Source organism: Mastacembelus armatus, unplaced genomic scaffold (assembly GCF_900324485.2).
Source record: "Mastacembelus armatus unplaced genomic scaffold, fMasArm1.2, whole genome shotgun sequence".
Classification (NCBI taxonomy): Eukaryota; Metazoa; Chordata; class Actinopteri; order Synbranchiformes; family Mastacembelidae; genus Mastacembelus; species Mastacembelus armatus.
In genome coordinates, this window is record NW_022872939.1 from 1,844,344 (window position 1) to 1,868,667 (window position 24,324).

The 24,324-nt window shown below is 40.3% G+C and overlaps 1 protein-coding gene, 1 non-coding gene and 1 pseudogene across 2 annotated transcripts in view; 1 reads left to right on the top strand and 2 right to left on the bottom strand.

The window, feature by feature from the left end:
- LOC113137738 (zinc finger protein 208-like) overlaps positions 1 to 23,474 on the top strand; it is an 852,137-nt pseudogene extending 828,663 nt beyond the window's left edge.
- LOC113137744 (zinc finger protein 665-like) overlaps positions 1 to 24,324 on the bottom strand; it is a 323,439-nt gene that overhangs the window by 173,289 nt on the left and 125,826 nt on the right. The window lies entirely within an intron of this gene.
- LOC113137753 (U5 spliceosomal RNA) lies at positions 8,228 to 8,342 on the bottom strand. The gene has a single exon (XR_003296400.1). It is a non-coding gene; the product is annotated as a U5 spliceosomal RNA (small nuclear RNA).

The window sequence follows — 24,324 nt, forward strand, 5'->3', positions numbered from 1 at the left end:
GCCGCATTACCTGGGTCGATTCCTGAATGTGCAGCGAATACCGTTTCCATGCGGGTGCGATAATCAGCTGCTGACTCCCCCTCTTTTTGTCTGGTATTGTGAATCTCAGGCCAGCAGACTCTCAAAGGAAAAGCAGCTCGCACAGCGTCATACAGGGTGTCCATCATGGTGGTGAACTGTTGGGACCCCACTGTTGCCGTGGTTGACCATGTTGTGGGTCTGATGTTTGCCCACCGGAGTTTGAAAAACCTGCGACACACAGCTTCTACTTCCTGTAACGTAGGGTTATACATAGTGAGTAATTGCTGCATTGCTGTTACCCATTTCTCACCGCCAGTTTTTTGGGGGTCCGGTAGTTCATCCGCAACCTCCTTCAGTTCATCTGGCTGCCATGGTCTGTAGACGAGCACTTCTGGATTCCAGTTGGCCTGTGCCTGTGCGTCTTGTGGCATAGGCTGAGGGTTAGGGAACGTCATCATGGGCATCTGGTGTATTTCCCCTTTGTTGGTCTGGCTCCTCAGCCAGTAGTCAAACGTAGCTGCTAGGGGAGACTTTGTTCTGCTCAAAGGATCAGGTGAAATTTGAGTTTTTTTTCTCAGTCTGGGTTTTCGCTGGTTGAGGGGTTATGTAAAGAGAAGACAGGTCAGGATAGAGTTGCTCAGATTCACTTTCTTGTTCTTCGTCTGAGCTTCCCTGTGACTGGGCACTTGCTGCTGCAGCCACCTGGGCTCTGATAGGCTGTGCTGCTGCTGGACCCCCCACGGGCATAGCGACAGCATATGGAGGAGGCAGGTTACCCTTTCTTACTCTACGTTTCTGTTTTCCCTTTTTAACTTCCTCACCATCAGACCTTGTTAATTTTACCATCAACCCTGCAGTGGATTTCTTTTCTTTCACCTCTGCCTCCCTTTCCCATTTCTGGAAAGAGTGCCAATTTATTTTCTTCCCTTTTCTTTTCTTTGTCACTTCCGCTTCTCTTTCTTCCAACAATATTCTACACCGCTTCAAACAGTCTGTGCTAAGTGTGCCTTGCAATGGAAACACCCCTTCAGTAATGGCGTGCCATAGTGGAATCTCCTCAACTGCACATTTACCCCATTTCTCTGTCATTATTTTAGCAGGGCCTGTCAGAGGGTCAGGTAGGATTTCTAATTTCCCAGGATTATTCCCCATGTTCCTAGACTCACTGGGACTGGTGCTTACACTTTCATTGGGCTTATAACACACACACAATAAATTCTCATTCACTCTGATCTTCCCATCTCATCGTATGGTCGGATCTTATCAGACAAACACTAACTTTGGGTAACTGTCTTCAGCCAGGTAGTTTGTATGACACTTTCGTTCCGAGCAACGTACCCTTACTGTACACACATTGTGCATACAAGACACTGAAGGAGTCACCACAAAGCTTATAAAATTATCACCACATTCACACGCCCAATTTATTTTATGGGATGACTTCTAAGAATAATAGACAATAATACCCTCACTCCTCAGAAACAATAATAGCTTACTCCTCATTACTTACTTCTCAGTAACAACATTAACAATAACAGCTTACTTTTCATAAACAACAATATCGTTTTCCATTAACAATCATAGCTTACTTCGTCAGTACTGTCTTAATTTTTTCATGTTTGCCACGTACGGGTCGTTTTCCTTAATAAACCATATGGCTTCCCGAAGGAAGACTTACGTTTGTAATCCTCAGCCAGTGGGGTTTTCTCGTTGTTTCTTGTTTTTTTATTCTTTTTTGGTTTTTGTTTTTTAGGATTATTTTTTCATCATCTGGCGTCTGTCCCGCAGACACACTGGTCTCATTACCAGGAGGGATTACAACGATCACGTGATTACCAAACACACACCTAGGGTTTTCCTTTAACGCAGACCAAAAACATACCAAAAAACATACAGAAGAAATGATTCATAACACTGTACTCACTCAGTAAATGAATGGAGCATCCACTGTCCGCCACCCGTTCTGACCTCAGGCGGGATCCAGGTCCTCCGTTTGTCGGAGCGGAATTTTCCCTGTGTTTAACTTTTACCACCGGTGGTTTCCTTCGGTCTAGAACAGGCAACAGTCAGTGGCATGTCCATCCCATCCTCGTCGCCAAATTGTGGTAGAAATTTCTTTAAGTTTGAGAGTTGCTAATTCTCAGAAAACAACCACAAGTGTGATGAATCATCTCAGGTTTAATCACGGGCCCGGAGAGGACGTTCTTGCAGAAGTCCTCTCCCGTTTGGGTTAAAAGACCAGTTTATATACATTTTGACAAGAAAGGGGTGGACTAATCTTGAACAGACTCCACATGTTTGTTCAGGTACTATCTTCAGTCTTCTTACCATCAAAGAAACAAATTGTTGGCAGTTATTTACAACCTTCTACCCTAAAACACTAAAACAATAAAACAGACAGAACCACATACCATGAAAGGGTCAAGCAAACATTCAACCCCCACATTGGTTTAAGTCAGTGACCATTTGCTCTGTCGTAAAATCCCACACATATAATTCTTATTTTTAGGAGCCAAGTATTCGCTGAGATTCTGGTTGTTTTATTTACGCGTCTGTGAAGAGAAATGGCAGAGACAGAAAAGTCCGAGAGCGCACCCTGTCGGCTTTCTTTATTTAAAAAAAGCACAAGGTTTTGTTGTTATTATGATGGTATACCACTAAAACTAGACCCTTTACAGATTTGAATGATATGCTTCTTTTATCTGTACGATCAGAATTGACGGAGTAATTTAAGTTTGTTTCGGCCTTATCAGAAAAAGATGCGTCAAAACGCGCCGGCGTGTGCGTCGACCCCAGAGGGTTAAAACACACTGAATAAAGCAGTTACAGAGCTCTGGGTCAAACTTTTCCTAGCCAATAACAGTCTTCGTCAGGGCATGAAGTCTGACTGACTATTCTTCCCTCGACCCAGTGATAATATTACAGAATGAAATGTGCAATCTTTAGGAAGTTGGCGTGTTCTTCTCCCATAGGTTGAGAACGGTGGGATGTCCTGAGGTATCACTGTTGCTATGCCTCCAGGCAGAGGTCAACCTGCCCTGCAAGACAGAGTACAACAACAAAAGCAACAGGCACATCTTATCTGATGTTATGGCTAGTTCAGTTCTTGCACTGTGAGAAACCTTGCAATTACTGAAACACATGTTCATGTCTAAACTGCTACTGTTTTGCACATACCAAAATGCTTCATGAGTATACTGTAATAATGCCTTATACTTTAAGCTATAATGTGATAAAAGTAATCTAATAATGCCTTATACCTTAAGCTATAATGTAATCAAAGTAATAATTCCCACAGATCCCAATATTGAAACATGACATCACCAGACTGCGGGCCACTGACTGACCAGGAGATGACGTCACTGGAAGTCATGAGCACTGGATCCGACCATGTCCTACACAAGAATCAAACCTCTCATTTTTAAAAAACTGCGGGAATGACTGTTTGTTTTTCAATTTTTACTGTCTTTGACAACTGGCTGACAATTTTGGAGAATGAGGGAAAGGGCTGACTGACAATTACAGAGGGGGGACAATGACTGTCCGTGAATTTCAGAGAACAAGGGACCTGATTTGTTAAGAGTAAACGACCATTAAAGGAAGCACACTTGGTCAGTGTTGAACTTTTCGAGAGATGCATCAACTGAACACTAGACGCCAAGTCTCTTTTCTTAAGTTTCAACATTAATTCAGAATGCAGGTATAGTGAGTAATGTGCTTGTTTTGTTTCAAGGAAGAACTAATCATACTTAGCAAGTTCAGCACAGACATGTACAGCAGCACCAACCAAATGCCTTCAAACACTGAGGTGTAACAGAGGATGGTTTCGATTATGGGTAGAATCACCACCACCCAAAGTGGGGCTCAAACCTAACCCTAACCCTGAGATTAAGAATATCATGCTCTACTGACTGAGCTAGCCAGGCTGTGTAACACACATTTAACTGTAAAAGTGGTATACTTGGATCCATCTATGTTCTGCCAATTGATTATCTGTCAGGATTCCGGGAGGTGGCTTGCCCAACACTGCCCCCTGCTGACTTAGACTGTCTACTATTCTGGAGCAATTAGTTTGATTCACTGCACCTGCCCGCTGCAGCTTTTAAAGCAGATCAGGACACAGTGCTCCTTGCCAGATTGTGGTTAAACCTCGTGTGGACACTTAACTGCTACTTCATTGTCTTCTGGAGATTTGCCTTTGACTTGTGTGTACCGTGAAAACGAAGAGGAACTGCCTCGCCTGGGTTCGTACGGATTACTACGGCGAACCTCTGGATCCCTTTACCTGACCGGAGAAGGAGATAAGTAACCGAATATCAAGTCTTCCCCTAAGTGAACACGGAAGAGGAGACCTAGCTCTTAAGCGCTTCCACAAATAACTGGTATTGATGAACCTAAGTTTTGTAACTGACAATCAATGTGACTTTTGACGGTGGAGTTGCTTTCTGGAGTGTGAGGAAGCTTTTTCTGTTCGGACCTAAAAGATTGAGTTTGTCTATCAGTAGGAATCAAGGACAATAAGGGAACTTCCTGGATCGTCGCGACGAAGAACCCTAAAATAAGAAGACTCCATCTAAAGGCAGTGGAGGAGTATTTAGTTTTCCCCATGCACCCGTGTCTCTGATTGCCTTAGTTCCTGCCACACTGGATTCTGCTAACTCCCAAGGAAACTAGGAGCAGTCTAGGTAATTAGTAAAACACACACTTATTCTCCGTTCATACGATGCTCAGAATTAACTGACTGTCTGCTTCATTCTAGATCCCGTTGGTGTTATTCCCAGACCTTCCACCAGATCCATCCTTCATTAATTTCAATAAATTGTATTTGTTCTCTACCTCACTCGTGTCAGTATAGTGAGCTCAGAACAACCTCGGTGAATTCTAACATTATCAGGTTAATGCAGAATATCTTTGCAGCTGTTTCACTGTTTTCACTGTTGTTACTGTTGTACGTGTTCAGGTAGAAAATGACTTTACAAAGAGAGAGACATAGGATGTTGTCAAAGTACAGGGTAGAAATCAGAACATGAAAGTCTCTGTCAGGAGTAGGATTTGAACTAATGCCTACACCTGGAGACCGGAATACCCTGTTCATAGAATGGAATCAAACCTTGAATCTGGAACTTTAGACCACTCAGCCATCTTGACACTTCACATTGTGGTCATACCTGTGGGAAAACTGATGGTTGCACTTTCTATTTTCCAGTTTTTGTATAACATTTCTTTTTATGCTGAAATTATCTGTACACTCAGTCCACTTGTTATGGAACAATGGTGGTGTGATGGTGATGGTGTTACGTCACTAATGACGGAAACGGAGAGGACCCAAAGGCAGATTCAAAAACAGAGTCAGTTTATTCTAACACAAAATCACTGGAGGTTAATCCACACATAAAACTCTCCAGGTGCTCAGGACAGTCTTTCCTGGAAGTACAGGGCGACGAATGCCTTGATCAGACTGCGTGGCTCGAAGGTGACAGGGTCAGGCACACCACAGGAACTGCTGACATGCAGGGACCTGGAGAAACAGAAAACGGATAAATATTCGGCTGAACTGATTTTCTCACTGAGTGAAGCTGGCGAGAGGCTACCGCGTGTAGATAACGGGAAGAACTGGCGATGCTGGAGAGGTGAACCGGAACCTTTATTGACGATGGTGAGTAATTGGGACCAGGTGATGCTCATCAGCAGCAACTGTTCTCTTGTGGCACACCTGCAGACAATACACACAGGGAGACGGCACAACACACACTGAGGTAGAAAGGGGATGGAGACACAAGGTAATTAGGAGGACCAGTACTGCCGCCTCATGACAGATGGAGGAGAGGTGAGGACCCAAAGTGCAGGACAGCAGCTTTTTTCTCCAAAGTTCAGGCACAAATAAACATAAGAATTACCTCCGCCACTCGGCGGGCAGGCAGACAGGCAAAAAAACGGAAACGCCACTCAGCGTAACAAACACTAAACAAAACACTACTTCTCATTGTTGCAAATATACATTACCTGCATTACTTTAATGCTCCGACAAGGAACAAAGGAAAGTAGGAGATATAAATAGACAGAACTCATGACTAATTAACACAGGTGAAAGTAATCTTACTAATGAACCAAGCTACCTGGGAATAATACAGACAGAAACAGGAGCTAACCAAAATAAGAGTCCATCACTGGAACTCAGAGTGCACATCACGACACCACTTTCTGAAAAGATCCCAAAACCAAACTTGTCTAGAACTTGGAGCAAATGTTCTACCTTGTCAAATGTTTTTCTTCAATCCGTGTTTTAAAAAGGCTGAGTCTGGATAGTCTGTGCAGAGTGTGCAAATGATTTCAACATAAAAAAAATGTTATACAAATGTTATAAATGTGTTACATAAAGACATGTTCCTATGTCAATTTGCCTTTTTGTGATTTCAGTGCAAAACCATGTGGTATTAATACTACATATATAATACTACTTACTACTAATATTGTGTAATAACATGTAAATCGAGGTAGTGTACCTGAGCGGTATAAGATGCTGATTTTGACGACAGTCTCAGTTGAGGTGTGGGTTCAAATCCCACCCCTGCCATTATACTGTTCAAGTTCTACCAGCATTTGTGTGAGTTTTAAGACAATTCAATTCAATTCAATTTCATTTGTATAGCGCCAAATCACAATACAAATCATCTCAAGGCACTTTACAAAAACTTTGACATCGACTTCTGAAAATTCAGCTGAAATAGTTGTTTGAAGCTCCGAAACAGAAAATCCAAAAAGTGAACTCAGCATGCTGGACACCATTAGATTGATGTGTCCATCTTCTGCTACTGCTGGAAAGTGCAAGATACTTGGTCAGTACAGCTGCAATATGTATGTATGTAGTCATACTTCTGTTTTGTTTTATTATTTTCATTTATTTAAGTCTCAACCACCCATCCTCTACCCACACTGAAAATAAGAGCACTTTATGCCATTAAGGTCTCCTGACAGGAACTTTTCTGAGGAGGCTGAGCAGTGATTGAGTGAAACACAGTTCACCCTCCCTACTGCATATCAACATCTTAGTGTTACTGCTCTTTACTCTAGCCAGAGACACGTAATTTGTGCTTTTTCCATCATCTTTCAGCTTGCCTACAGCTTTGTCAAATGGTATGGATGATGTCATTTAACCAGGGATTAATTCTCGGTTTGGACGATTTTAGCCAGACTGGGGTAATATTATGACTTGATAATGAACTTATTATTCCCAGTTTCTGACTTGCCTAATTCATTCTATCGTTGGCTCTTTGGCCCTCTTCACCTCTGCCTGTCTCTTTTCAGATGTTAATTGTAGGTTGAAAGGAGAATGGATTAGGTTTTATTATGAACCACTGATATCATTTAAAAGGAACACTGTAACCTGTAGTACAACACGTAAAGTAGTTCATTCAGTGGTTGAAAAGATATACACAAATGAGAAGGCAAGTCAATATTAATACTGCAATTGAACACCATAAGCAGAGAAACAGTAGTGTCTGCATTTGATACACATTTTTCACCAGTAGGAAGTAAATAATTCCTGCAGTTTTCTTTACACGGGGAATAGATTGGGGGTTCAATGAACACAGAACTGCAATTAAACACTGCCATATACAGCAGAGGAGACTATGCATACATGCATTAGACAACTTACAGTAAGGTAGAAAGTAACATGTCTGAAGAAGGACAAAAAAGTGCAAGCTTGCAGGACTTCTGTTTTTCCTGAACAGAGCATGATATACTGACCGCTCTTTCAGCAAACACAGGGAGTTGTCAAAATACTGCTGTCTATTGTGAACTGTAAACCTCTCAGACAGAATTCTCTCTGCAGGGTCACTCTGGGATGATTCATACTCCTTCCTGCCAGAGCTATTTTCCAGAGCTCTTGGAGCACATCAGCCCTCAGATGTCATCTGTCTTTGACAATCAGTAAGGGGCACAAAATACAACTGGACCCAGTGGGCCGGATATTGACTTGAGACACTGGTTTGGGTGAAAGCCTTACCTGCTGATGTACTTGCTGTTTTGCCTACCTGCAGTTGATGGCTTCCATGCTGTGCTTGCTGCCTTGCATTTATCTGGAAGAGTCAAAAGCAAGTGTATTGGGGTGGATTTGGGTGTGTGCCATGCTAATCTTCTCTGTATCAAACAAAACAGCTGAAAAGTCAAAGATATGTAACATATAATATTTGACAATGCTGTTACCCCACAATATAGTAGAGCATCAGAAAATTAACTTAAACTCTTGCTGTTTCTTTCCACGGAAATCTTTAGTAAAAGGCAAAAGATTTATAAGATTTGAAGAGAAACAAGAGTGGACTGCTGAGATGGGCTCAAAGTCCTGGACCTCATTCTCTGTCTTACTAACATCTGTTCTGGTTCATGGCTCTGTAGAATAACAATTGAATTCCTATGTACATTAGTAATTAACCATCTACAAATTCCCCATTAAGGTTAGTCCCATTTCCCCATCACAATATCGAGGGTGAAAAATGCTCTTTAAGCTGTCCCTGTAATTATGAAGATCTTCAGTCATTCTGCATTTACAAAAATCTGGAACCAAACTAATTCAGTTAACATTGTCAGTGTCTGTTATATGAGAGTGGATCATTTTTTTAGACGTTGCTTGTAGCACCTCCCCCTAACATCAACATCTTTTCAGAAGGAGCATTTCTGCCTGCATACCAAAAAATACCACATACCAAAACAACTACTGGGAAATAACACAAAGCATCACCAGAGAAGAACACACTGCTCAGAAAACCATGAAGATTAAGCAAGGACAACGACATACTACTGGAAAAAATCTCCAAAGAGGAACCACAGGGAATGATCTAGTGGATAACAAAAGAACAGGGCTGGTGTATATATACACATGAAACAACCGAACATGGGTGGAAACAGGATAAGATAAGATAATTCTTTATTGATCCCACAGTGAGGAAATTCAATTGTTACCACAGCTACAGGACATCAGTAAGGTGCAAGAATGAAAAATAAAAAGTGTGCAAGATGTGTTCAGAGATTAAACATTTTACGAATTTACAAATATTTACAAATAAGAATACTATTCATAATATGTCTAAAATAAAAATAAACTACACAAGATAAGCTAAGAAAAACCTCTTTGTGCACAATTGAGTTTGTGCGATTGATTGGATGTATAATCAAATAGCGGTGTGAATGAAAGACCTGCGGTACCGCCCCTTCCTACACGGAGGGTGTAACAGTCTTCCACTGAAGGAGCTGCTCAGCGCCTACACTCTCTGATGCAGTGGGTGAGAGGTATTGTCCATGATGGATGTCAGCTTGGCCAACATCCTCCTCTCACCAACCACCTCCACAGAGTCCAGTGGACAGCCCAGGGCAGACCTGGCCCTCCTGACCAGCTTAGAGTCTTTTTCTGTCCCGGTCTGTGCTGCCTGCTCCCCAGCAACAAGCAGCACAATAAATTTTCTTGGGAAAATTAGTGGAACTTATGAATAATAAGTATAATATTTTTTTTAAGAGAAATAGGTTCTGTTGAAAGGATATAGTTTTTTGTCAGACCTTTGTTCCACACTCGTCCAGTTGGTGGTGGTATTGTACCTTTAAGATGATTTACCAACCGCCATTAAAAAAAAAGGAAGAAAAAGAAAACCCTCAGGACAACAAAGAAACAACTTCTGTGCAGCAACGTGGCAGCGGAAAACACAAAATCAGAAAATGAATTTAATTGATCAGGACCACTATAACAGCGGGATGAAAATAGAGAAACAGGACTCCGATTATATCGACCAGGACCACTATAAAACCGAAATAAAAGAGGAGGAAGAGGATCCGGGAATAGTGAAAGAGGACCACTATAAAACCGGAATAAAAGAGGGGGAAGAGGACCCGGGATTCGTCAACCATGACCACTATAAAACCGAAATAAAAGAGGAGGAAGAGGAGCCAGAATTCATCGACCAAGACGGCTACATGTTGGGAACAAAGGAGGAGAAACAACAGCTAGACTCTGTCCACTACAACCACAACAAAACCGAAATTAAAGAAGGTGATCAGGACCCGGAATTTGTTGACCACGACCAGTGGAAGAGCAGAATAAAAGAGGAGAATCAAGATCAAGATTTAACCGACCCGGACCACAGAAGCAACAACCCCGCCAACAGGAACGAGGAGGTCCAATCCCCTATTCCCAGCGATCAACAGGTCAGTGTTCAGGACTTAATCGATAGAAAAGGTTATTTCCGGGTGTGTGTTTTCCTGGTTTCACCCAGTCCTGAATAAAACAGCTTAGAAGTAGGTCTGAGCCATTACCCAGCCAGTTTACTACGGATGAGTGTTGCTACTCTGATATGCTACTTATACTACTCTGTATCAGTACCTTATCAGTTTGGCATTTCAAGTCCACCATTGGATTTTTTTCTTTGGAGTGTTCATAAGGAGGTTGTAGTGTATCCATTAAAATTGTGACATTAATGAATCAAGTGACTTAAACCATTTGCCTCAGGGTGTTATGGGAAGCTTTCAAAATAAGTCTTAATTTATTTGTGGTAAAGTTTTCATTTTGAATGTAGTGATTTGGTCAGTTTGCACACACTTGACAGTTTATTATAACTTTATTATTTCATATATGCAGGGGCGGTTCTAGGATTTCTTTCTTGGGGGCCAGATAGGGGCATAGACTATAGAAAGGGTGGCATATTGAATTAACATGTAAAACGTTTTAAAATGCCCTATGACAGTCCTTGATTTTACAGGTTAATAATAACCAGTAGGGTAAAATATAAATAATAAGAGTGGTTAACAATTTATTTTACACTACACTTGACAGTGTATTTACCTTAAAGTGGTGAACTGTTAACTAAGATGTTTTTTTTTCCACAAAATAACACTAAATTGAAAGTCTTCACACTATGGTGCACAGAGAGTAGTGTGTGTACTCAGTGGGGTGTGTGTGTTGTGTGTGTGTGTGTGTGAGCTGATGAAAGTTGACTTTATAGAGATACAAGGTTCTTACAGAACAGTAACACTACAAAAATATGATACGCTTAAACAATCGGATGCATTACTGTTGATTAAACTAAGGTTTAAAAGCAGATCATCTGGACGTGGTTTTTAACCCTCTGGGGTCTGAGGGGTTTTGGGGCCCTGGACAAATTTTGACATGCCCTGACATTTGTGCTTTTTTCAGTTGCTTTTATACATATTAATGGCTACAGTCTGATAACACCGTAATCAGCACAAAATGGGCTACAATAATATGTGAGCAGCAAATTTAAACATGATTGTGTTTTTTCTGTGTGGAATATAAGAAGCGCTTCTTCACATGCGTAATGCGGCATCATCCAAATGTGCAGAAAAAGTGAGTAAATTCTATGATGAAGTTTGATGTTTTATGTCATTTCTCGGGGGCGTGCACAGAATTACCTGGTTCACCTGAGATTATTTACAGGTGAACAGTGAACAGAGTACAAGGCGGGATTGCATTACCTGTAATGAGGTGAGACAGGAAAAAACTGACTTCTCCTTACGTTCATACGGATTAAATAAAAGTGATGATTTGTTTGTGTCATGTCTGTGAAGAGAAATGACAGAGACAGAAAAGCCGAGAGCGCACCCTGTCGGCTTTCTTTATTTAAAAAAAGCACAACGTTTTGTTGTTATTATGATGGTATACAACTAAAAGTAGACCCTTTACAGATTTGAATGATATATTTCTTTTATCTGTACGATCAGAATTGACGGAGTAATTTAAGTTTGTTTCAGCCTTATCAGAAAAAGATGCGTCAAAACGCGCCGGCGCGTGCGTCGACCCCAGAGGGTTAAGAAAGAATGCAGAAGCACTGAAATATATTTTTCCTCCCCATATGATAGCCCGACGGGCAGGGCTGAGAAAGATTTTGGTAGCCCGACTGGAAGACACAATAGCCCCGGGACGTCGGGCTAGAGATTTTGTGAGCCCTGCTGTCAATTCTGAATTTCATGCAGCTCTGTTCCAATTCAGGGGCTGCATCCTTTGAAGGACACGGTCTACAAAGGCACAGCTTTTGTAGCCTACATAGACTGCATAGGCCAAATGTTGGGCCAAGCTGAAATGAGACGGTCTAGTCTATGCAGGACTTCCTGATTGCGTCACCAACTGTTCCCGCCCCTACCGTTGAGTCATGAAGCTCTGCTTCTGTTGCCTAGCAACTTTCACAGCTGTGTTAAATGAATCACTAATGATGGACCCAGAAATTTAAATTTTCTTGATTTATATTAGAATATTGGGATATGTTGGGCTGCGAAGGATACATCAGATGCAGACTTCATTTTCCAGGAAAGGAAAACTACATTTGTTGTCTGCATTTGAAGAAGCCTATTAAATCAGCCTTGTCATGACGCTGTGACGCAGTCAGCCTTCAAATACAGCCTTCGAAGGATGCAGCCCATGAATTGGGACACAGCTTTTAAAATAATTAAGATTATAAATAATTTTGAAAATGTCAAAACACTTTAAAATCACATTTTTACATCTATGCAGAGAAAAAGAAATATCACAATTAATTGAGCACATATTCAAGCCCTGGTTGTGGGATCTAGGCAGGGAAGCCAATTAGATTTCAGGGGTAAACAGTAGAAGTCGACCGATTAATCTGCTCCCACCAAAAACTACACTTTTAATGAAGAAAGTTAATGTGCACGTTTTAACCTGAAGTTTTGTCTGAACTGCGCGCGTTTCTACTTTCACATGCAAATGACTTGTTGCACATATGGTTTGTTTACGCATATTCTTAGACTATGCCCCTTTGAATTATAGCAGGGTCTGTCAATAAACATAAGTATCATGACAGATACCCTGCAATAAATCAGGCCTGTTTTTTTTTTTTTTTTTAAACATACTAGCATTGTGATGTGCATGGAATAATGTAATTATAGAAAAGGTGAGTTTAAAATGACAAATCTTGTATTTTTTTATATATATAATTATAGTCTGATGGCTGAAAAGAAATTTAACCCAGTATGGCAGTATTTCACTCAGCCAATATCAGGGAAGGCCTAGTGCAATATCTGCCAGAAGTTGCTGAGCATGGGAGCAGAAAAAGCAAGGACAAAAAATACTACAAACATAACAATAATAAACTTTTTATTCCTGGGCACTTTTATACCTTGTGAGATGAAGGGGGAAAATACAAATCAGCCAAAAGAATCGGCATCATATATCGGCCATCGGCTACTAGGCCGTAAAGTGAAGTAGCTTTTCGTTTCATTTCGTTCCCATATATGGGGCACTAAAATCTCTTAATTCCAATAAAAAGATCTATTGGTTAAGAATGAAAAAACAAAAGTTCTCCATCTGCAATCCTGCAGTTTATTTTTTATAAGTGTTTTAAAGTCGCTAACAGTTCCATCCTTGCGTAATTATTTTTTTTGCTTGGGAGTGGTGCGGCTTCATCACGTGCCTCCCGCTAGACCAATGACGTTGCCTAACATTGGAATGACACGTAAACATGAGTTCCAGATGGTGGCGCCCTTGAGGAAGAGGATGAAATTACGGCCAGACCTCTGCCAAAAGTCAGAAAAAAGGTTTCTATGCATCTCATGTCCTTAAAGAACGAAGAAAAGAAGGAATTTACACGCACGCTATGGAATACATTTAGAAACGGCATCAAACAGTGGCTTGGTTTACAGGGTGAGAGTCAGAAAATAGCAGAAACATACAAACATTGTCTAGAAATCGAGTTTGACAATATTCCCGAAGACGCTGGGTTTCACTCTACTTGCTACAGGCGTTTCATTGGCACCAAATGACAGAGATCAGTGTATGGATGTTATCAGAGATGAAATGTGCTTTCCAGGACAAGAAAAAAGATTTTTTGTGCGGAAATGAGGAATTTGACAAAATTTGTTTGCAATATGTACATTTTGTGAAAAGGAGAAGTGCTGCAAACCCAACTTTTGCCTTCTGGAGTTCATATATCGACATGGTACAAATACTTCTCCTGTTTGTGAGAGCAACACGTGAATCAGACTGGCAGCTTCACCTGTCAACAGTGCGCTTGATGATGACATGGTTTTTTGCATATGACCATGTAAATTATGATAGGTATTTACCTTCGTACTGGCTTGAAATGATCAATTTGCCATCCACACATCCTTCTTGTCACAGTGAGCTCAGTGTTAAAGGCCAGTGGACTGTTCAATGTCAAAGTGTCCATGGATTTGCCTCTATTGCTTGTGATCAGACCACTGAGCAAACATGCAACAGAGATTCCAAGACAAAGGGTGGTTTGACAGGACTGACAAAATCGAGATGCAGTACATCGCTGGATATTGTCTCAACATGAAAGGGCTGCCATAGCAAGACAATGTGAGGCAATGGCTGGTAAATCTCCTGATATAAGGAAACGAAAAGACCTTGGCAGCACACGAATTCATGCTGATGAGAAAGCTGTGATCAGAATAATTTCTACCCTAGATTCCATGCTGAATCCTTTTGACACACACAAAGATGGCATTGTGTGTCTTAGCTCTGGGGTAGTTGCAGATGAAGAAATTGTGAGGGATTTGCTTACAGCTCCAGAAAAAGGGGAAAATGCTGTCAAAGAGTTTATGAACCAAAGATTGTTATCACCATCAGTTGACATATTTGCTCCCATCAAAAAACAAAAACTAAAGACCTTCAGTGACCAAGCCAAGACGAAGAAATCTGCAGCAGGCAAGGAAGTGATTCTGCGTACTGACAAGAAGCTATTCTCCAAACTGCTTATCATAGGTCAAAGTAGAAAGATAGACCTGAGGGAAATTCTATCCTACTCCTTGGGAACTGTGTCATATCCTTTATCCAGTGCTGATGGTTCACTTGCAAAAACAAACAAATCAGCTCTTATAGTTTTACTGGAAACCAGGGGTGGAGACTGTTTGGTTGACAAAGTATCAGAAAATATTCTATTTGATGGCATGGTAGTCATTCAAGTCATTCGGTCCATACCAAGTACCTTCGGGGAGCTTGCTAAAACCATACTGCAGTACTTACTCAAGCTTGCTCTGCAGCACAACTGTAGACGTATAGATTTTGTGATAGATCAGTATCCAGATTTAAGTATTAAAAATGTTGAATGGTCACGCAGAGCTTGTGGTGGCACACAACTGGTGGAAATTTATGGACAGGATCAAAAGACACCAACACAATGGAAAAAGTTTCTATCAGATGGAACAAACAAGGAAGCGCTGGCAGAATTCCTCTATGTTATGTGGCGAGATGCTGAGCTTACAACTTTGGCAAGGACCTAAGCTTTTACATAGCACATGGAGACCTTTGTCACTGTGTGGCTGTAACGGGGGGTTTACAAACTCTCAGTGCTGTTGAAGATCTGACTTGTGATCATGAGGAATGTGACACCAGGTTGTTTTTTCATGCACAACATGCTGCACAGGAATGACAAACTGTAGTCATCAAGAGCCCTGATACTGATGTGGCAGTGATTGCATTAAGTCCTCAGCCAGATTTACTATGTAGATTGTATTTTTTCACTAGGGTTGGCAACAAAACAAGGATCATTGACTGATCTAAGGTGTCATCAGCTCTTGGCACGAGTGTATGTTTGGCACTTATTGGTATCCATACCTTCTCTGGCTGTGACTCTACAAGTGCATTTTATGGGAAAGGGGGGGGGGAAGTCATTTTCTTTTGCTTGTAAGAAAGAGGAATACCTGACTGCATTTAGAAATCTGGGTAGCAGTTTTAACTTGGAGCAGTTTACCTTTCAAGTACTTTGCAAATATGTGTGTCACCTATATGGCCAGCCATGTGCCAAAAGTGTGAACGATGCAAGATACAAAGCATTCTGCATGGCATTGTCAGCTTTGCCGGAACGATCCATGCCTTCAAGAAGTGATGTCCTGTACCAACACTGCAAAAGGGCAAACTACCAAGCAGCCACAATGAGACTTTTTCTTAAAGCTATAATGTGTGCCCCTTCATCTGTTGGTAATGGATGGCACCTCGAGGATGGGGAGTTAACAGTGACCTGGATGACTAAAAATCTGGCCCCTGAAAGTGTGTTGCAGGTTGTTCACTGCAGTTGCAAACAAAGTTGAGACTGGAAGATGTTCCTGTATGTCTGCAAAATTGCTTTGTACAGATTTATGTCGGTGCCACAATTGTGCAAATGTTTCCCAGGAAACAGAGGAAAGAAATATGTGGGATGATGACTCTGATAGTGATGAGGAATGTTGAGCTGGGTGATATTTCAGGTTCATTGGAGCAGTAATGAATCTGCTCTAAAATTGTAAAATTCTGGCATTATTGAAAAATCAGGGCAGTAGGACAGAATTTTGTCATTTCACTCAACTTGGCCCAAAGAATGGATTTTTTTTTTCTGATTACTCAGTGCCTACTGAAAAATTTGATGTATAAAACATCACTTTTTCTAAATAGAAATTTCTATGTTCAATTTTGTTTGATGCCAATCTGTGAAGTTGAATTCCGTTTTGTATGTACCAATACTTCTCAAATGTATAGGCACATCTAAAAATGTGAGTTTGACATATATTTTGTTTTGCTGAAAGACATAATAAAGTTACAGGGTAAATTAGCAGCATAAGATTTTCGTTTTTTATGAATTCAGGATTTTTTGTGGAGAACTTTTAACATAAAATCCATAAGGGTGTTGTCTATCCAGAAATTCATTTAAAAAATAGTACCCAGGAGTGGGAACGAAAATCACTTTCTAGCCACTTTTTCCTAGTTCACCTTATGGCCTATACCCTGATTTCTAAATATTGGCATCGGCCAGAGGCCAATTTGTTTGTGACATCATTCTTACAGAAAGTTCTGTTTCAGTTGCATAAAAACGGCTTAAATTAAGTCAATAATGAGATTCCTTCTTTGCAGCAGCCCTGTTGGAGTCCTCTTTCAGTTATCCAGGCTTTCATAGATCTACTTGTAAAGACAGAGTATAGTTAGCTTCCCTGTGAGGGAATCAAACCCCATCACTGCTGCCTTAATGGCATCAGCCATGTCAACAGACGTGTGGTGCTATTCTGACATTATTGCTTACCGCTCTTCAAGTAGCATACACATCATTTGTCGCATCACCTCCACATTTTAATAAATATTTTAAGAACACCAGCTATTTTTCACACAGCACTCAACTACTGGCTGATACTGACCCAGTCTGTAAGGGTGAGACCACACATCCATGATGCTGCTACTGATTCAGAGGTTGTTCAACATGCTGTTTGTGTCCAAGTTAAGAAGGTTAGTGTTGACATGATTGCTCCAAATTGAAGGCAATACACACAAACATAGTCAGTTACAAGCAAATACCACCTACAAGCAAATAGCACAGCTTTGATGATAAAGAATTGAACCCATTCCCCTCTCAATCATTCCAAGAGTGTTTCTTTTGTTTTCTTTGTTTCTTTCTTTCAGGTGTTGAACTGACTTTGTTTGACTGAAACAATGGTGGTTTGAGCTCAATCAGGGAAGCTGCACTTTGTCATTGCAACATGTTTATCTGGCTTCATGGTTTCGATCCATCGGCCTCTGGGTTATGGGCCCAGCATGCTCCCGCTGCACCACTCTGCTCCTGATTGTAGCTGGGTGGGGCTTGAGGCAATATTTAGGAAGGTCAAAAATGACTGCAAGGGTTTGGGGAGACTACCCTAAGTTCATTGGACTTAGAAACGGTGGACCACACAGGACAGCTGCTTTCCTAGCTAAATCCCCTGGCAAACAATAAAATAAAATGAAAATGTTTATTTTGTAAAGACTAACTTATATGGATACTGAGGAGAAACAGAGTGAAAAACAGGAATTTATAAGGTTATTTGAACTTAGACTGGTTTGTTCAAAGCACAGAGAGCTGAAATGCTAATGAGCCTACACCCAAACTTGCCCCATGTCTGAAAGAATGCTAATGATTCTATTCAGTCCTCATTAACTCATGATTACAGTGAATCCAACAGCTCACAGGAAGTGTTAAGTGTCCACTGGATACTCAGTATTGTTCTTTTAATGAGGCTGGTCAAAAACAACAGCAACAGACTTGCGATAATCAGCTCCATTCATTCACACATCAATGGGCTGCATTCAGGCTATTTGCATAGTTACTAAAGCTAAGAATTACACCATCATGGGTGATAGCTGTCAGACTTGGGAAGGGGTTGGCAGAATGTCATTACTTGTAAAAACACATTTCAAATCCAGTTGAAATAAAATCAATAATTCCTGCTCATGTCTAAACATGTTATAGCTAAACTGAATTTACCTGTTTGTACCAGAGTTTAAACAATGTCAAAGTACAACAAGTGAATTTGTTATTTCTTGGCCTAATATATCACCTGTAAAACACTGCCACACACAGTTTGTTGGAAGTACTCACCAAAAGTTGGGATACCTGTAGGAATTGTTTGCATCCATAGTCAAGACTCCATTTACTTCTACTGCTGCAAAGAAGATGAAAGTAGCCCAATCCCTGATTTCTGACATTTGCTTCATTTTCTATGTAAAGTGACTTTTTTAACCTCAGGCAGTACCACTTTGCTTTGTACCAGTTAATGCTCTTGAAGTTCTTAAATGTGAATCAAATCTGATAAAGTGGAGGTGTTATCCCAAAGTTTGAACCGGTGTGTGCTGTGTGACAGAACTGATGCCAGTGCAATCTTATCTCTAAATAGGAATTAGGGCTGTCAAAGTTAACATGATTAAGAACTCATGGGACTAACAGTTAGCACTAGCAGTGTTGTAAATGCCATTAGTTATGTTATGGTTGAACTTTGGTCTATGTGTGATGTGGGGCCAGTGGCTATGGCAGAGAACAATATTAACATAGACTCCATGTTTAAGGTACCTGTGGTGATTCATTAAGTTAATGTAATTGTTCAATAACAGTACCAGTGTTTAAACAATGTCAAAGTACAACAGGTGAATTTGTTAGTTCAGGATATCTGCAGGTTTCTAAGAGCTAGATTTAAGACTTTTTAAGACCTTTTTAATACCACGCTGAATGAAATTTAAGACCAATTTTGTAGAAATAAAATAAAATATCCCACAATACAACCAATTACCATAACACACTGTTTATTGATATAAACTATTTACACACCGTTTTGATTTATTGAGTAAAACAAAAATAAAATGCCAGGTGTTTTCTGACAGGTTTCCACAGCCGCTTTGTCTTATTCACACCGCATGTGGGTCTCCAAAGCTTTCATACCCATTGTTCCGAGTTTTACATTTTTTTGCACAACCTGCACCGGACCTCGAACACGTTGCCACTAACGGGACTTAACCACGGCGCAAAATTAGGTTTTTGTAACCAATTGTCATTAAATTTACATTTACCCATGGTAAAAGACTAATCCTGAAACTTCCACGCAGTTCACACAGCTGCCGGAAAGCATGTGTTAAATGAACTCCACTCAAACGCGTATTTTAGTTGGTTCCGCCTATTTCCTGTTCTGCGTAACAAATACGCGAAAGGCTTTCAAATTGATTTCAAGATGAAACTAAAATCTTCTTTATGGGGTCGGTTAGATTTCATTTTAAGACCTTTGAAATGCGAATTTAAGACATTTTAATGCTAATTAAGGCCTTAGTTTTATAATATGGAATTTAAGACTTTTTAAGGATCCGCGGACACCCTGTAGTTCTTGTCCTAATATGCCACCTGGAAAACACTGTCACTGTAGCAAAAAGAGACAAAATCGTTTTCCATTGACTTGGTTGGATTATTTCTGTTCATGTCAAAGCAACTTGTGGAACCTGTCTGACTGTGAGACAGACAAACCAAACATATGTAATCATTGTACTATATGTATACAGTATGTCGCAGCTGCAGACTGTAAGAAAAAAGACTGTCCTCCCTCTTGTTTCATTGTTCACCACCTTCCTGCTTCACTGAGACTCACTCCTTTTTACTGAAACATGAAGCTGCTTTTATTTTCTGTCTGAACTCATTGTTTCACTTTCTGAAATCAACTCCTTAGAAACCATAACTAAGGGGCAGAGATTAACAAGCTCATAGTTACTGCAGTCTCTGTGAGATGTGATTCTTTGAGAACAGGAGAACAAAGAGCAAAAACGTGGATGCTAAAAACACACGATAATCACAGCATTAATAATCCATCAGGACCACTACAGCAGCGGGATGACAAACTTCAATTCAATTCAATTTTATTTGTATAGCGCCAAAACACAATACAAATCATCTCAAGGCACTTTACAAACGAGAACCAGAACCCGGATTCTATTCACCAAGACCACTACAAGAATGGATTTAAAGAGGAGAATCATGAACAAGATTTTTTGTACCAGGAGCAGGATCCAGTGTGGATCGACCAGGACGAGAACAAGAGCGGAATAAAAGAGAACTGCGATCCGAAACCACCAGACAAATGAGCCTAGATTGTCCTCTACTCCCAGTGATCAACAGTTCAGTGTACAGGATTTAAACTACACTTTATAAACTGAATACGCGAGACTGTATGTGGTTCCAATATTGATTATGAGGTTAACTTAATACATAATAAAATATTGCTGCATTTCTTTGTCACTATGTGTCTGTGTGGTGGCTGGACACAATAGGTCCATTCAGTAACCCATTCATTGCTGCTATAGACCTCCAAATAATGGTGTTAAGTACTTAGAAAACTGTTTGATATGTTTCTATTGATCTTCCTTTTGCCCATTGGTAAACAAACAGTTACAGTGAAGAATATGATTCAACAACATGTTTTGATTATATTGATACAAATACAGCAGAATGATTTTGTAATTTTTTTATCAGTTCCAATAGACTGTAGTGAGGAAGACTTCCAAAAGCAGGTCCTAAAAATCTAAATTAATTACAGGAGATTTTTCTCAGGGATGTTAAAATATTTTTGGACAACCATTTTTTTTGCAGAAAGATCCAGAAGAGAGTTAAAATGACTCAGCTGCTGAGACAAATAATTCAGAGATTATATGAAGGAATGTGATCAAATCAATTTAGTAGCAAAATTATTGTGAATTTAGGAATTGTGTAACCAAATTAAATCGGAAGAAAAATGAAATACAGTATAAAAATACAGCTGAAATTAGAGAAAAATTATGGAATAATATTCAAATGTCCTCTGTGATGCTCTACGTTTACTCCATCTTTTCTGGGAATTTTGGGAAAATGTATTACTAGACCGCAATGTTTAGCTAATCACATTAATAATTATTGCATAATGAGAGTAGTTCATCTAAGGAGGTAGATTAAGGATTAAGATTATTAATTAGTAAGATTGACCAAGAAAAAATGTCTAATATCATGCAGACAATTTAAAAAAAAAAAACTTTTTTATGAATTATGAAAATACCTAATAACTCATTATTGTGAAAGTTTTCATAAAATATTTCATTATGCTTGTTTTCACAGTAATAGTTTATTGCAAAACTCCTTTATTAAAATTGGAGGTTTTTATTGCAAAATGTAGTTTTTCCAACACCACCTTTTTATATTGTTTTGTTTTCCCCAGTGTCGTTTTTATTTTATAATGCTGTTTTTCTGCAGAACAAGTTTTTGTCAATCAAGTCAGCAGGACCAGTTACGTGATTGGCTGCTTGTTTGTTTCATACATAAGTAACAGCCAATTGATAAACCCAGTGGACTGAGAAACCCAGTCCACTCACAGCACGGTGCTCCATCTTACAGGCTTCTAATTACTTTTGTGGACAAATAAATTGGATCTTTCTCTTAGGAGGGCAGCCCATTTTGAGGATGTAGATACTTTGATCATATTCCATTACTGACACATTTTTTTTGCAGGTATGTAATGGGGATGTCAGCCAATAATAAATGTGAAGAGGCATCAGTCAAATTTCTATAGATAGAGGTAGAAGTGAATTTGCCAAACATATGTCATATAATTTATAGCCATGTAGATGTCATTTATGGGTTACTTAATGTTTTAGATTGTTCTATCATGTTATTTCACATCGACTGCCTGTGTGTCTTTCTATAAAAACAGAAAAGAGGAAAGCATCTCAAATCTCACTGCTGTCAGCACTGTAACAAGACCTTTGCAAGATGGAAAATTTTAAAGATTCATCAACATGTTCACTCTGGAGAGAAGCCGTACAGCTGTGACCAATGTGGCAAAACCTTCACGCAGTTAGGCAACCTGAAAATACATCAGCGTGTTCATTCTGGAGAGAAGCCATACAGCTGTGAGCAGTGTGGAAAAACCTGCACGCAGTTAGGCAACCTGAAAATACATCAGCGTGTTCATTCTGGAGAGAAGCCGTACAGCTGTGACCAGTGTGGAAAATCCTTCACAAAGTTGGGCCACCTGAAAACACATCAGCGTATTCACTCTGGAGAGAAGCCATATAGCTGTGACAAGTGTGGAAAAGCCTTCACACAGTTAGGCAACCTGAAAACTCATCAGTGTATTCACTCTGGAGAAAAGCCATACAGCTGTGACCAGTGTGGAAAAGCCTTCACAAAGTTAGGCAACCTGAAAACACATCAGCGTATTCACTCTGGAGAGAAGCCGTACTGGTGTGACCACTGTAGAAAAGCCTTCACACATTTAGGCAACCTGAAAATACATCAGCGTATTCACTCTGGAGAGAAGCCATACAGCTGTGACCAATGTGAAAAAGCCTTCACAGAGTTACGCTCTCTGAAAAGACATCAACGTATTCACTCTGCGGAGAAGCCGTACAGCTGTGACCAATGTGGAAAAGCCTTCACAGGGTTAGGCTCTCTGAAAAGACATCAACGTATTCACTCTGCGGTGAAGCCATACAGCTGTGACCAGTGTGAAAAATGCTTCACAGAGTTAGGCTCCCTGAAAACACATCAGCGTATTCACTCTGGAGAGAAGCCTTACAACTGTGACCAGTGTGAAAAATGCTTCACAGTGTTAGGTAACCTGAAAAGACATAAGCGTATTCACTCTGGAGAGAAGCCATACAGCTGTGACCAGTGTGGAAAAGCCTTCACAGAGTTACACTCCCTGAAAAGGCATGAGCGTATTCATTCTGGACAGAAACCATAGAGCTGTGACTCAATGTGAAATAGCCTTCACGAAATTATGGAACCTGAAAACACATTAGCGTATTCACTCGGAAAAGAAACCATCCTGTTGTGAACAATGTGGGAAAACTTTCTTAAATTCAAGTCATTTAACAGTCTATCAGTACATTCGTACCAGGAAGAAACTGTGACTATGTCACCACTGTCATCAAGGTTTGTCTATACCAAGACAGGACATTACACTGCTGTGAATAGGACGTGCACAGGTCCAAAACTCTTAAAAACTCCAGTCTTTTGATAGTTGTGGGCTTTTTGATGATGGCAGAGGGAAACTGTGTGAGACGTCTGAGATTGTTTTTTGTTGTTGCTTCCTTTTTTACTATATTAACTAATTTTTAACTTTTATCAAATATTAGATACTGAATCAATGTTAATCTACTAATGAAAATAAATTAGTTTTATTTTTTTAAACGACTGCCAAACATCAGTGACATTGGTGATAGCATTTTATATATTTTACACATTTATTCTCCTCTTGCATTATATAATTGTTCACTATTTCCTATTACATTTGATAAATTGATTGTTACTATAATTTGTGCATGTAGTAATTGCTCTGATCTTGATTGATTCATTAATTGATTACGTGGTTACTATTTACTAAGTTGCTTGTTTAAATTTTTGGTGATTAGTCATTTTGTCTTGTTATTGAGGTCATGGATGATTTATTAGAAATTTATTATGATGTACAAAGGGGAAAATGTAGTGTAAAAATCCCATTCTGACATGATCTTTCTCCCTTGATGTAGCTGGATGTCAGGAAGTGTGTGTGAATAAAACTCAAGACATTTCTCTGGTGTGTGAGTCTTTATTGACACAAACTGCCTCCACAGCAGTGATTCTCAAACTGTGGGGCGTGACACCATGACAGGTGGGGCGCAGCGAACGGGAGTAAATTAGTCTAATTTTGTGTATATCACCACGGGTCTCCGCGTCCCTCCCTAGACCCCTCTGTCCACCTCTGTCCTCTGCCACTCTGGACCTACATACTGTCTCATCCGCTAATCACGTACCGGATCGTTCCGCTCCGGTATCCCACCAACCCCCGTCACCCGCCGATGTCGTTCAGCGCCGTCACCTGCTCTCGTTCCCCTCTGACGACACCCGCTGCCCCGCCATAGTCCAAGTGCTCCTGGCGGAGCCCGTTGCCCCGGCGGAAAACAGTCTCCATCCCGCTCAGCTACTACATCAGTGTGCCGTAGGATCCTTCGCGAGGCCATGCTCAGGCACACTCATGGGCTCCCTAGCTACTGATCAACCG